Here is a 12,951-nt window from a genome sequence, read left to right as displayed (position 1 = left end):
TCCAAAGTGAAAGTAGTAGTCACTCAGTCATGACTCTGTGACCCCAAGGACCGGAGCCTGCCAGGCTCCTCTGTCCCTGGAATTCTCCTGACAAGAATACTAGAGTGGGTTGCCACGCCCTTCTCCAGGGGATCTTCCCAACCCAGGGATCAGAGCCAGGTCTTCTGCATTGCAGGCAGATTCTTGACCTTTTGAGCTATCTGGGAGGCCCCTGCTTTGCTCTACCTTATTTTAAACTTAATTCTCACTGGAGGAGTAGCAAAGCATTCTTCCCAAACTGCCAGAGTTCCAATCAATCTTCAGTAATGCTAATGTTTCTGCCTTTATATCCAAAGAAATTCTTTTCTTTTTTCTCCATCACTGAACCTTCATGGCTTCTTTCCAGGGATTTGAACCCGGAGATATCTTTTAAATGCATAAGGGTGCCTTTAGGTAAAAGGAGAGAATTATCCAGATGACTTAGGAAAGAACTATCTGAGTCGTAGTGAGCAGTGAGTCCTTGCTCCAGCATCAGCTGAGGCTCTAATGCTTAATAAGCATCAACAGATTGACAGTCCAGGCTGAACCTTTGGTTCCCACTCTATTGGTTTGACTTCTGGCTCAGAACAATTAGCACATCAGAATCCTGGTCGCTGAAATTGCTACTTGCTAGCTGGTTAGCAAAGCTGAGCTGTATCCTATAAACTACCAGGAGAACAGAGACACTGACCCTGGGGAGGCAGCAGGCACCTGGGAGCCTGAGATGTTAGAGGAGCCACTCCTTAAAAACTTGTTTCCTGTCATTTGTTATTTTTCTTCGGTAGGAGTGGGGAAAATATCAAGTTTTAATTGAAAATTTATGTTCAAAGACTTCCCTGGTGGTCCTGTGGTTGAGACTCTGTGCTTCCACTTCAGGGGGCCTGGGTTCGATCCCTGGTCAGGGAACTAAGATCCCACATGCTGCGTGGTGCAGCCAAAATAATAATAATAATAATAAAGTGATATTTAATAAAATTGCCAGAAGAATAAGTTATGTTCAGCATTAGTAAGAGCACTGCTACTGCTGCTGCTGCTGAGTCGCTTCAGTCGTGTCTGACTCTGTGCGACCCCATAGATGGCCTCCTACCAGGCTCCTCTGTCCCTGGGATTCTCCAGGCCAGAACACTGGAGTGGGTTGCCATTTCCTTCTCCAGCACATGAAAGTGAAAAGTGAAAGTGAAGTCGCTCAGTCGTGTCCAACTCTTAGCGACCTCATGGACTGCAGCCCACCAGGCTCCTCCATCCATGGGATTTTCCAGGAAAGAGTGCTGGAGTGGGGTGCCATTGCCTTCTCCAATTAAGAGCACAGTGGAAGCATTTTAAAGTTCAGGCAAGTTGACCATGCAAAGATAAAAGCTACTCTCACTCTCACATTTGCCCCTAGACTTTTTCTCCAAATGTAGTCACAGAAAATTGTGCATATATATACAGAAATAATTTTAACAAAAGTAGGATAATATACATCGATTCATCTCTCACTTACTATTCAGCTATATTTCCACTTAATAAATATTCCTCTAAAGTATAACTTTGAAATAGCCGCATTCTATTCCATTCATTTTATTTATACACCATCATTTATGTAATGGCTCTTGTTGAATGATCTTTTCTTTTTGCTCTATAATAAAGGATACTGTGATAAATTCCTTACTTGCAGTTTATTTGCACATATCCTGAATGGTTTGTAATTTAGCACTTGATCCCAACTATTTCCTTAGGATGAGTTTCTCAAAGTGAGTGGCCAGGGGTAAATGTATACACATTTGTAAAATTTTCAAGAAGTTTTTTCAGATTATCCCAGAAAAAAAAGTCATGCCTACATAAGGTTCATAATTTCTAGATGTTATTAATAAACTCTTAACAGTATAGCGTTTCCCATCTGTGTTGTACTCAGGGTATATGATTATTTATTTTTATTATCTAGTCCTTTTTCTTAAGAGGGTCAGCTTTTCTAATTACATTAATACCATTTGGCCTGGATGTTTTAATTTTGCCATCAGCCAAGTGGAGAGATCTTAAATAATGTTTGCAATATGCTGAGCACTCTCTACATGCTTTCTGTGTATATTAACTCATTTTATTACACAGCATCATCATACTTATGGTACAAATGAGAAAATTCAAGCCTGAGGGCCTTAAGTAACTTATCTAAGGTTGCCAGCTGGAAGGTGGCTGTTGTTTAGTCGATAAGTTGTGTCCTACTCTCTTTACCTCATGTACTGTAGACCTCCAGGCTGCTCTGTCCGTGGGGTTTTCCAGGTAAGAATACTGGAGTGAGTTGCCATTTCCTTCTCCAGGGAATCTTCCCAACCCAAGGATTGAAGCCACGTCTCCTATGTTGGCAGATAGGTTCTTTGGCACTGAGCCACCTGGGAAGCCTGGAAGATGGCTATACTGGGATAAAAAATAATGAGACAAAGGGTGAGAAGCATATGATGGTATTATTCTAGCAATGTCATTCTCCCAAGGAGTATCCTTCAGGATGTAACCTCTGAGGTTCTGCTGTGGCCCTTTTCAAGACAGCTGCTCTTTGACCTCTGTCTTATTGCTATTCAGTCGCTCAGTCATATCTAACTCTTTGCAACTCCATGCACTGCAGCACACCAGGCTTCCTGTCCTTCATTATCTCCCAGAGTTTATTCAAATTCATTCTTTGGTCTCTACTGGCTTTAAAAGTTTCATAAAGACATCAGATGAATTTCATACCAAATTATGTTCTGTAGTTACACACTTGTTTGGATAAAAGTCTAATCTTTCAAAGTTAGTCATGTTAAAATATAATTATGAACGTTCATGCCATGCATACTTGAAGTTCTTCCATGAAGCTCTTGCTTAAAATAGTAACATGCCTTACTGATGCAAGATTATATGTCTTGATTTTGGACAATATACATAGAATTGCATTCCCGAACTGGTACTAATACTTTATAGAATTGTTTACAACTGTAGAAAACTGCTTTTGACTGAAATGTGTAGGCATTCCACTTCAAGAGACAGAGCTGAAATTTAGGACATTAATCCACTTATTGTAATTGAAGGTTTTATAAGGATTATGCCATGGTCAGTAGAGGGAGTCTAATCCTGGGTCCTTTTGGGAGGATGGAGATTAACAATGAGGAAAACACATTCAAATCCTAAAAATGCCTGGTGGAGTTCAGGAAACTTGGTATGACCTGAGAATGGAAGGGAAGCTTTTAAGCTCAGGTCAACTTCTGCCAGCTAATTCATAGCTTTTATCAGATAACAATGTCTAGGAATTATTATTATATCTAATTATTGTTTGTTGTTATGTGGTCACTAAGTCATGTCTGACTCTTTTGTGACCCCATGGACTGTAGCCCGCCAGGCTCCTCTGTCTATGGGATTCTCCAGGCAAGGATACTGGAGTGGGTTGCCATTTCCTTCCCTTCTAAGTATTAGATTATAATAATTAGTATATATCAGATTTTAATAATATTTAATTATATATCCATGGATTATAATAATTCATTTTGTGTGTGTGTAGGAGCAACCATGTTGTTGCTGTTGTTTAGTTTCTTTTTTTTTTTTTTTGATGAACAAAATTGTCCATCCTTTATTCATATTTTACCTGAAGTTTATTTTTTTTAATTTATTTTTATTTATTTTTGTTGTTGTTGTTTAGTTTCTAAGGCATGTCCTACTCTCTGTGACCCCATGGATTGCAGCATGCCAGGCCTCCCTGTCCTTCACTATCTCCAGTGTTTGCTCAAACTCATGTCCGTTGAGTCAGTGATGCCATCCGACCATCTCGTTCTCTGTCGTCCCCTTCTCCTCTTGCCCTCAGTCTTTCCCAGCATCAAGGTCTTTTCCAGTGGGTCAGCTCTTTGCACCAAGTGACCAAAGTATTGGAGGTTCAGCTTCAAGCGTCAGTCCTTCCAAAGAATATTCAGGGTTGATTTCCTTTAGATAACTGGTTTGATTTTGCTGTCCACAGGACTCTTAAGAGTCTTCTCCGGCACCACAGTTTGAAAGCCTCAGTTCTTTGGTGCTAAGCCTTCTTGATGTTCCAACTCTCACATCCATACATGACTACTGGAAAAACCATAGCTTTGACATGGTTTTAGTGAAAAGGAAAACAAAATGGAATCACCAGGCTGTCGGCACTTGGGCCTTCCACACCCTGGCCCCAGGTGCTAGAGGCCAGAAGGAGTGAATGAGACACAGCAGATGTGAATTATGCGTGTGTAAGTTTTTTGGGGGGCTTCCGTGGTGGTTCAGATGGTAAAGAATCTGCCTGCAATGTGGGAGACCTGGATTCAATGCCTGGGTTTGGAAGTTCCCCTGGAGAAGGGAATGGCAGCCTACTCCAGTATTCTTGCCTGGGGAATCCCATGGACTGAGGAGCCTGGCAGGTTACAGTCCACAGGATCACAAAGAATTGGACACAACTGAGTAACAAATCTTTCTGAGGATTAGTCCTACATTTAAGGGCTTCTTAGGTAGCGCTAGTGGTCAAGAACCGCCTGGTGATGTAGGAAACACAAGGGACACAGGTTCGATCTCTGGGTTGAGAAGGTCCCTTGGAAGAGAGCATGGCAACCCACTCCAGTATTCTTGCCTGGAGAATTCCATGGACAGAGGAGCCTGGCAGGCTACAGTCCATGGGGTCGCAAAGTGTCGGACCTGACTGAAGCACACACAAACACCTCCACCTAAAAGCTTTTTTATTCTTCTTCTACCACGTGATCTCTTACTCTGAGGCCTGAGAAGCAGGCACACTCTCAGGGAAATGGGCACCCCTGGGCTGATCCAGTGAAAAACGGACCTGTGATAAAGCCATTTCAAAGTCAAGAGTACTGCCCTCTGTAGTCCACTGAGCGGGCTGGAGTGACAAACGGTCCGAGAGGTTGGGACCATGTAAATCTGTACTAGGGGGATATGGCAGGCAAGTGGCCCAAGGAAATGGGGAGGTGGTCCCTGGGAGACCACCCATGATCTTGGCACTGTGGTCAGTCATCGCTGACTCATGCTGTCCACCACGCCAGGCCAGTGGGTCCTAGGAAGTCCCTCCCCGAGCAGCTATGAGCTGCCCTAGATCGTCAGCGTAGAGACGATGCAGTGTGTTTCAGCTATTTGTACGGGGGGTGCCCAGGGCTTCTGCACCTTAATGTGGTGACAGCTGCTGCCCAGGCAAAGCAAGCCTCGTGTCAGTATCTCCAGAACTGGCCTCCTTGCAGGTTCCCGAGTCCTTCTGTCTCCTTGCTCCCTGCCATTTCATCTCATTTCACCAGTCCTAGGAAACGAGGATCATTGGAAGAAAATGATCTAGGTTCCCCCAGAAGAGTGATAAGAAGAATGATCAGCAGGGCTTCCCTGGTGGTCCACTGGTTAAGAATCTGCCAGCCACTGCAGGGGACCCAGGTTTGATTCATGGTCTGGGAAGATCCCACATGCCACAGAGCAACACGCACCGTGCGCCACAGAGCAACACGCACCGTGCACCACAGCTGCTAAAGCCCAAGGGTGCCTGCGCGCCGCGACCAGAGAAGCCACCGCAGTGAGAAGCCTGTGCACCACGGCTAGAGAGCAGACCCTGCTCGCCGCCTGTAGATAAAAGCTCTCACGCAGCAGCGACGACCCAGCACAGCCAAAAATTAAAGAAAGAATGATCGGCAATTAACTGTTACCCAGTTTCGAACTAATATATGGGCTCTCAGTGTTGAAAGATAAGACCTAAGAAGGGATTATTGCTTCTTTCTCTTACAAAGTGTGTTTAATGTCTTACACCAAACAGGCATGAGACAAATTAATCAAACAGCTTTTTAAAAGTGCCCCTTTTTTTTGAGCCAGCAGTCTGTTCCATGAAGAGGAAGGCAGAGCTGTTGGCATTCCCAGATGAATGCCTGCGAGTGGTACCAGGCTGGATGCTGGCAGCCTCCGGGGATCTGTGCCTTAGGCCAAATCACTGAAGCCAATTCCTCTTGGAGTTTTAGCTCCCGATAATGGTGATGGCGCTTTGATAATCCATGCAGGCGCTGCTGCGAAGTAGCACCTGGGACAGTCATTTAAAGAAATTTGTGTCTATCATATTTTCTCACGGTTGGTGTCTATGTCTGCATTTCCTCAGTTTTTCACTCTTTGATGTAGAGACCAGGATTCTCTGTGCTTTGCTCTGACATTTATCGGCCATGATATTCCTTCCCTTGGATTATTTCTCATACAGTTTGTGGTACCCAAAGAGGGAAGGATGAAGGATGCCCCATAGTAATTTTTTTTTTCCCCCCACAGCTACTAATTAATCTCTGGGAGGATTTGGTTCCTCACAGCAAATCATAATGCCAGGTGGCACTAGTGGTAAAGAACCCGCCTAACAACGCAGAAGACGTAAGAAAAGTAGGTTGGATCATTGGATTGGGAAGATCCCCTGGAGAAAGAAATGGCAACCCACTCCAGTATTCTTACCTGGGAAATCCCATGGACAGAGGAGACTGGTGGGCCATAGTCCAAGGGGTCACAAATGAGTCAGACACGACTGAGCGCACACATACTACTGCTACACTTAACAAGCATTATGCATGTGCTGAAGGCAGGTTGAGCACGTCAGTGTTTTGTAAAGGTTTTCAAAGAAAAAACAAAACACAGCAAAGTTACAGAAATGAGAAGTTTGCATGTTATCATTGGATTGGAACTTGGATTGGTAGAACATATACCGATTTGGGGGAATTACGAAAAAGAAGTTTTAAGAGATTTGATTAATATGATTGAAGGACTGTTAATTTTGAGGAACATATTGGAAGATAAAAGGATAAAAGTTGCATTTGACTAGCTATCCTCTCCACTGTGAGCCCTTTTCACATAAATGTGTCATTTTAAATTTAATCAGTCTCATTACAAACCTTCTCAATTTATATCCCATTGAAAATACTTTTTCAGATGTATGTAGTTAGTCATTCAGTCATATCCAACTTTGTGACTCTATGGACTGTAGCCCACGAGCCTCCTCTGTCCATAGGATTCTCCAAGCAAGAATGCTGGAGTGGATTGCCATTCCCTTCTCCTAAGGGATCTTCCCCACCCAGGGATTGAACCCAGGTCTTCTGCATTGCAGGCAGATTCCTTACCATCTCAGCCACCAGTGAAGCCCTTTTCAGATTTATAATAGCATTTAACCTATATTACAAATCACTCACAAAATGAAATTATAATCCCTCATTTCCCGACAATTCCTTTTGAGATTGGTTCATATAGAGTCAGCTGAGGTTAGTGAATAGTACATATCCAAAAAGAAGGAGGGGAAGCAATGTTTGTTAGTACAGTGAATACCAGTAATGGTTCTGCGTGCTATCAAGTCTGCTCTTGGCTTGTCACCATTGATTACTTCCTTTTTTAAATGTATTTTTAATTGAAAGATAATTGCTTTACAGTATTGCTTTGGTTTCTGCCATGCATCAACATGAATTATACATAGGTATACATATGTCCCCTCTCTTGAACCTCCCTCCCACCTCCTACCCTTTCCCACCCCTCTAGGTTGTTACCGAGCCTTGGTTTGAGTTCCCCAAGGCAAACAGCAAATTTCCGCTGGCTGGCTGTTTTACACACGGCAGTGTATTTGCTTCCATGCTACTCTCTCCGGTCGTCCCACCCTCTCCTCCCTCCCCCCACCCATCTCCGTAGTCTGTTCTCTATGTCTGTGTCTCCGTTACTGCCCCGAAAATTGTTTCATCAGTACCCTCTTTCTAGATTCTGTTCCCGTTGATTATTTCTAAATGGTGTTTCTGACAAAGCTGTGCCCTGGAGAAGTTTAGATACTTCTTTTTAGAGTAGTCTGGTACCAGGAAAGGAGGGAGATACTGTGGTGTTGTGAAAAGATAGCTGCTATGAATAACAGCTTAATTTATAACTTGCTCTGTGCCAGGGTCCATGCTGAGCACTGAGTGCTCACAGCTCCCGGCAATGATGCTGCAAGACACTTCCCGCTATTGCCTCTGAGACTCAGAGACATCCAGTCACCTGCCCCATGTCACACAGCAAGGAATAGCAGATCCCAATAGCCTGGTTGTTGGAAACCATGCTTTTCTCCTATGCCTCTCGCGAGATTCAGTTTCTGAAGCTATTTTTACCAAGAAATTGTGCTGTGGGCAGATTTCCTTAATTTTTTAGTTTACAGTGACTTCTGGTGCCCCTTTTCCATCTCTTGTGCTTCTGAATTATTATTCATCACTGTAGTCAAAGTGATGATTTTTGACACCTTGATTAGTACATTCTCAGGATGGGTGGGAATTAGCATGGTATTTCAAGCTATATTGAGAGACTAGTTAGCACTTTAGGACAAATAAGTGGCAAATTGCTTATCAAGGTAAATAAAAACTCCAATTTTATACCACTACCACTAATATCATCCTACTACTGAATTTATTATTTATTCCTCTGTGCTAAAATCGGTGTTTATTTTTTTTTTAAATTTATTTCACTGAAGTATGGCTCAGATGGTCAAGAATCTGCCTGCAGTGCAGGAGACCAGGGTTCAATCCCTGGGTCAGGAAGATCCCCTGGAGAAGGGAATGGCTATCCACTCCAGCATTCTTGCCTGGAGAATCCAATGGACAGAGGATGGGATGCAGTCCATGGGGCCACAGAGAGTCATACATGACTGAGCAACTTAACACACTTACAGTTGATTTGCAATGCTGTGTTAATTTCTGCTGCTGCAGCTGCTGCTAAGTCGCTTCAGTCGCGTCTGACTCTGGGCAACCCCATAGACGGCAGCCCACCAGGCTCCCCCGTCCCTGGGATTCTTCAGGCAAGAACACTGGAGTGGGTTGCCATTTCCTTCTCCAATACATAAAAGTGAAAAGTAAAAGTGAAGTCACTCAGTCGTGTCCGACTCTTAGCAACCCTACTGTATGGCAGAGAGATTCAGTTATACATAAATATACACTTAATTTTTCATATCCTTTGGAATCTGTAAAGTTTTTTTAAAATTTATTTTATTGAAGTATAGTTGATTTACAGTGTCATGTTAGTTTCAACTATACCAAAGTGGTTGTTATACATAAATATACATCTTCTTTTTCATATTCTTTGGAATATAAGTTTTTAAAAAATGTATTTTGTTGAAGTATAGTTGATTTACAGTGTCATGTTAATTTCTACTGTACTGCAAAGTAATTCAGTTATACCTCTCTATATATACACATTCTTTTTCATATTCTCTGGAATCTGTTAAGTTGAAGGAAGCTGGTCACACCATACATTGATTTAACCACTCTTTGTTTCTCTAGATTGGAAGAAAAACAAGAATGCACTTTAAAAACCACTTCTGGTTTATAAGGTGACCCATCAATCCTCACAGTGACAGGAATCAAGATGATTTTGTCTGCGGGGTTTCATTTATTAAAATTTAATTTGCTCCTGCGCTTGGCTCTGGTCGCTCTGTGCTAGCAAACTAGCTATAATTAGATTAGCAGCCTGCTAAACGCTGGTGACAGCTGAGCCTCAGAGAGCATGTGCCGGATTCCGCCCCAGCCGCTCCTCATTGGTTGCCAGCCTAGCTGCTCGCCGGTTTGATAGGTTTCCACAGAACTCTTTATGCTGCATTGGAGACACGGATACAGAAATACTCCGCTGTGTCCTGGCCACGGCCGAGGTGCTTAGCTGGTAACGTTACAGAAGGAATCGGGCACCCAGGAGAAGGCGGTCGTCTTTGTTGTGAGAGCAGGGCAGTCACTGGCTGCCGAAAGGGCTCAGGGAAAAAGTTTCAGCTCATGGTAATTACTTTGCATCTTTATCTCGCCTGCAAAACACGGCCATGCATGAAATGAAGCGTGCTCATCATGTCATCTGCTTAATTTGATCTTGCTTTTGTTAATATCACGCACCCCTCCAGCGTTCCATCTCAAATAAGCTCTCCCGGAGGAGGCTGAACTGGTAAACAACCAGCTTCTTCGGGGCGGGAACCTTGTTTTTACCTGGATGCTAGAGTGCAAGTGCTAGGGAGCGAATCTTACTGGTTTCTTTGCGGTTTGGGGGAGCCCGACGCTGCATCCATTTAGGTGTCTCTGGAGGTGCGTTTTGGTACCCGGGCGACTTTGTTTGCACGGGTCCGGACTCTCCTGAATAATGAACCCTGGAGGAGAGTTGGGAGAATCACACTTTAATTAGGACAGAGCGGTGGCCCTCCTGGTGTCAGCGCAGGGTCTCAGCAGAAGTAACCTCTATTGTTTCTTCAAAGATCTGTGCAGCCTTCATTTTGGATGGGTTCTCTTTGTTTCCCCTTCTGTAGTTTTCATGAAGCCTCTTTCTTGTAGAGGATGTTTGCATATCCCATTCTTCCAGAGACACTGCAAGGTGTGTATTCGCCCGGTGCCAGACAGAATTTTTGGCTCAGGCTTTGTTTAACAGGGATGCTGTTATGGGGAGTTGACATCACAGAAGGTGGGGTTCTTGCCACTTTGACTGATGTTTAACAACACTGAAAAATTTCTCTTTGTGGTTGCCTGGATGATTTTGTAAATCAAACAGGAAATAATCTTGAATTCTCTAATAAAGATGTTGCATTGGGAAGAAGAAAATATTTAAACAGCCAAGGCTGAGCTTAAAGAAACGCAAGCAAATGCAATCGAAGTGTTTGCTTTTCAGCGTATCTAGAGTACAGCTTCTCTGCGGAGTTCTGTTTTATTGGGAAAGAGCCCCCTTGCCACTGTTTAGCCCCCAGACTTAAAAATTGATGTCCTCACCATATCAGACGGTGGAGACCACAGAAACTTGTGTATTGAGTCACCAGTCACACGGCTGGCTGACTGCCACCATGCGTCTGGGATCGGTGGAGAACCCTGCTGGTATCTGAAAGCCGTCAGGAATTATCTCCCTACTCCTGAAAAGCCAGACGTTGCCATTTAAGAATCTGGTTAAAATAATTGCTTTGAATTGAAGCTATAATCTGGCTCAAGGCGTTCAGTGTGTTCTTTGGTGGAGGACAACTTCAGAATACTAACTGTGGTTTTCTCCCCACCCATACCTCCCAGCCCCTGCAAATTCCCTCCCTAATCCTTTCCTGGGGCATACTCTTTTCTCCCGAATAATAGTTTGTAAAAAAAGAACAAGGTATATTCTGAAAGTTTGTCATTTATGGTGATAGGGTGTTGTCTGTAATAAGTTGGATGCGGTTCCTTGTCATCCGGCATCTCAGTTTTGAGATACTGTGTCTGGTGAGATGGTCAGTGGAGGAGTCCCCCTGCAGCCAGCTCTGACTTCCTCTTCGGACGCCCCGATAATGCAAACCACACCCCTGGTCACATCTCACCAGGATGTGTAGAGGGGGCAGAGGGCACAGTCCAGTTCCTGGCTTTGCTCTTCCTCACCTGCCCGGAACCCTCCTGCCTCTTCATTTTTGCCTGACCTGCTGCCTGTGCAGATATGGAAAGTAACCTCCTACCCACAGATGGGCTTGGACCCACACTTGGGGAGGAATTAATTGATGTGATCCCATCCTTGTCTCTCCCCTTTCCTTCTTTGAATCTCATAAAATGCTTCCTAAATTACCTTGGCCTTAGAGCATTCTAAGAAGTTGACTGTCTTAAAAGTAAATTATTGTTGTCAAAGGTACTCCGTGTGAACCTCCCTGTGAGCATCTCGTTAGGCTGTGCATCATGGGAAGCCGAAGGAAGTGGTTCTGGCTGATGCTGACTCTCAGGTTTGGATCCTGAGACTTTCTGTGTCTAGAAGGAACTTATTAAAGATGTAAACATTAATATAATGGTGTGTGAATATTGTGTAGTGATTTACTATGATATCCCAGAAGATCTTTTAACATACACGAAGGGGGATTTTTCTATTCTGGTAGCACCAAATAGTTATTTATGTTGTTGCAAAGTAACAAAATCTGCACTTTTATCTTCAGATGAATCACATCTTAAGTTTTTTTAACTACAAGAAGGGAAATCTATGTTTTTCTGAGATAAAGAAGTAAAAATTAGTGTCTGAGGCACTTGAACATTTTCTTCTTATAATTCTATAGCTTTTTATTGATGAATGACATTTCTGACCTATCAAAAATAGGTCTGTGAGCATGAACTCGAGTATAAAACATATAATAGTTTAAAAGTAAAACATTATCCAAGTGATGCTTTCTAACCTTTTCTTTTAGAGTTTTATAATCACAGTAGGAAAAATGATAATCAGATTAAAATTGAAAAGTCCTTCCATGTAGATTTGATGTTCCACAAAGAAACTGAGGTGAACAGGGTCTGAAAGTTCTAGTGGAAAGAAAGGAGGAATGGTCAGTGGACGCCGGGAAGTGAAGAGCTGCAGAGTTCTACCTGCAGGTAGCTTTCTGGCTGGCTCCCTGGGCATCTGTGGTATCAAAAGCACTGAGGAAGGGACTTCCCTGGTGGTCCTAGGGTTGAGACTCTACCTTGCAATGCACAGGACTTGGATTCAGTCCCTGGTCGGGGGACTCAGATGCCACATGCCACAGAGGCACCAAGACGCAAAACAGCTAAATTTAATGAATAAATAATTTAAAAAAAAGAAAAAAAGCAGTGAAGGAAGTCTGTCATTGGCAATCGATAAATATTGCAGGGTTGACACTCCAAAACCTGCCTGGGCTGTGAAAATGTTTTTGGAGACATTAGGCCTCTTCTAGGGGCTTCCCAGGTGGCGCTAATGGTAAAGAACCTGCCTATAGATGCAGGAGACAGAAGAGATGCGGGTTTGATCCCTGGGTCAAGAAGGAGAGCATGGCAACCCACTCCAGTATTGTTGCCTACGAAATCCCATGGACAGAGGAGCCTGGGAGGCTGTGGTCCATAGGGTCACAAAGAGTCGGACACAACTGAAGCAACTTAGCACGCATGCGTGCACTCAGTATCACTTGTCGTCTTATTTGTGGTCTGTAATAAATGTCATAAATAGAAACTATCATGTATTTTCTGCTATTTTTGCTTCTCAGAATGCACACTAGATTGTTGC

General features: G+C 43.4%; 1 protein-coding gene across 2 annotated transcripts in view; it reads left to right on the top strand.

The window, feature by feature from the left end:
- FAM110B (family with sequence similarity 110 member B) overlaps window positions 1–12,951 on the top strand; it is a 144,950-nt gene that overhangs the window by 60,750 nt on the left and 71,249 nt on the right. The window contains exon 1 of one of the 2 annotated variants that reach the window (XM_013969187.2): window positions 9,583–9,749. The exons of the other annotated variant lie outside the window; for it this stretch is intronic. The gene's annotated coding sequence lies outside the window, so the exon portion shown is untranslated. Of the gene's footprint in view, window positions 1–9,582; window positions 9,750–12,951 lie in introns of those variants that run through there. 2 annotated transcript variants of the gene reach the window in all.

Source organism: Capra hircus, chromosome 14 (genome assembly GCF_001704415.2).
Source record: "Capra hircus breed San Clemente chromosome 14, ASM170441v1, whole genome shotgun sequence".
NCBI classification, from domain to species: Eukaryota; Metazoa; Chordata; class Mammalia; order Artiodactyla; family Bovidae; genus Capra; species Capra hircus.
This window is presented reverse-complemented; position numbering and strand designations above follow the sequence as displayed.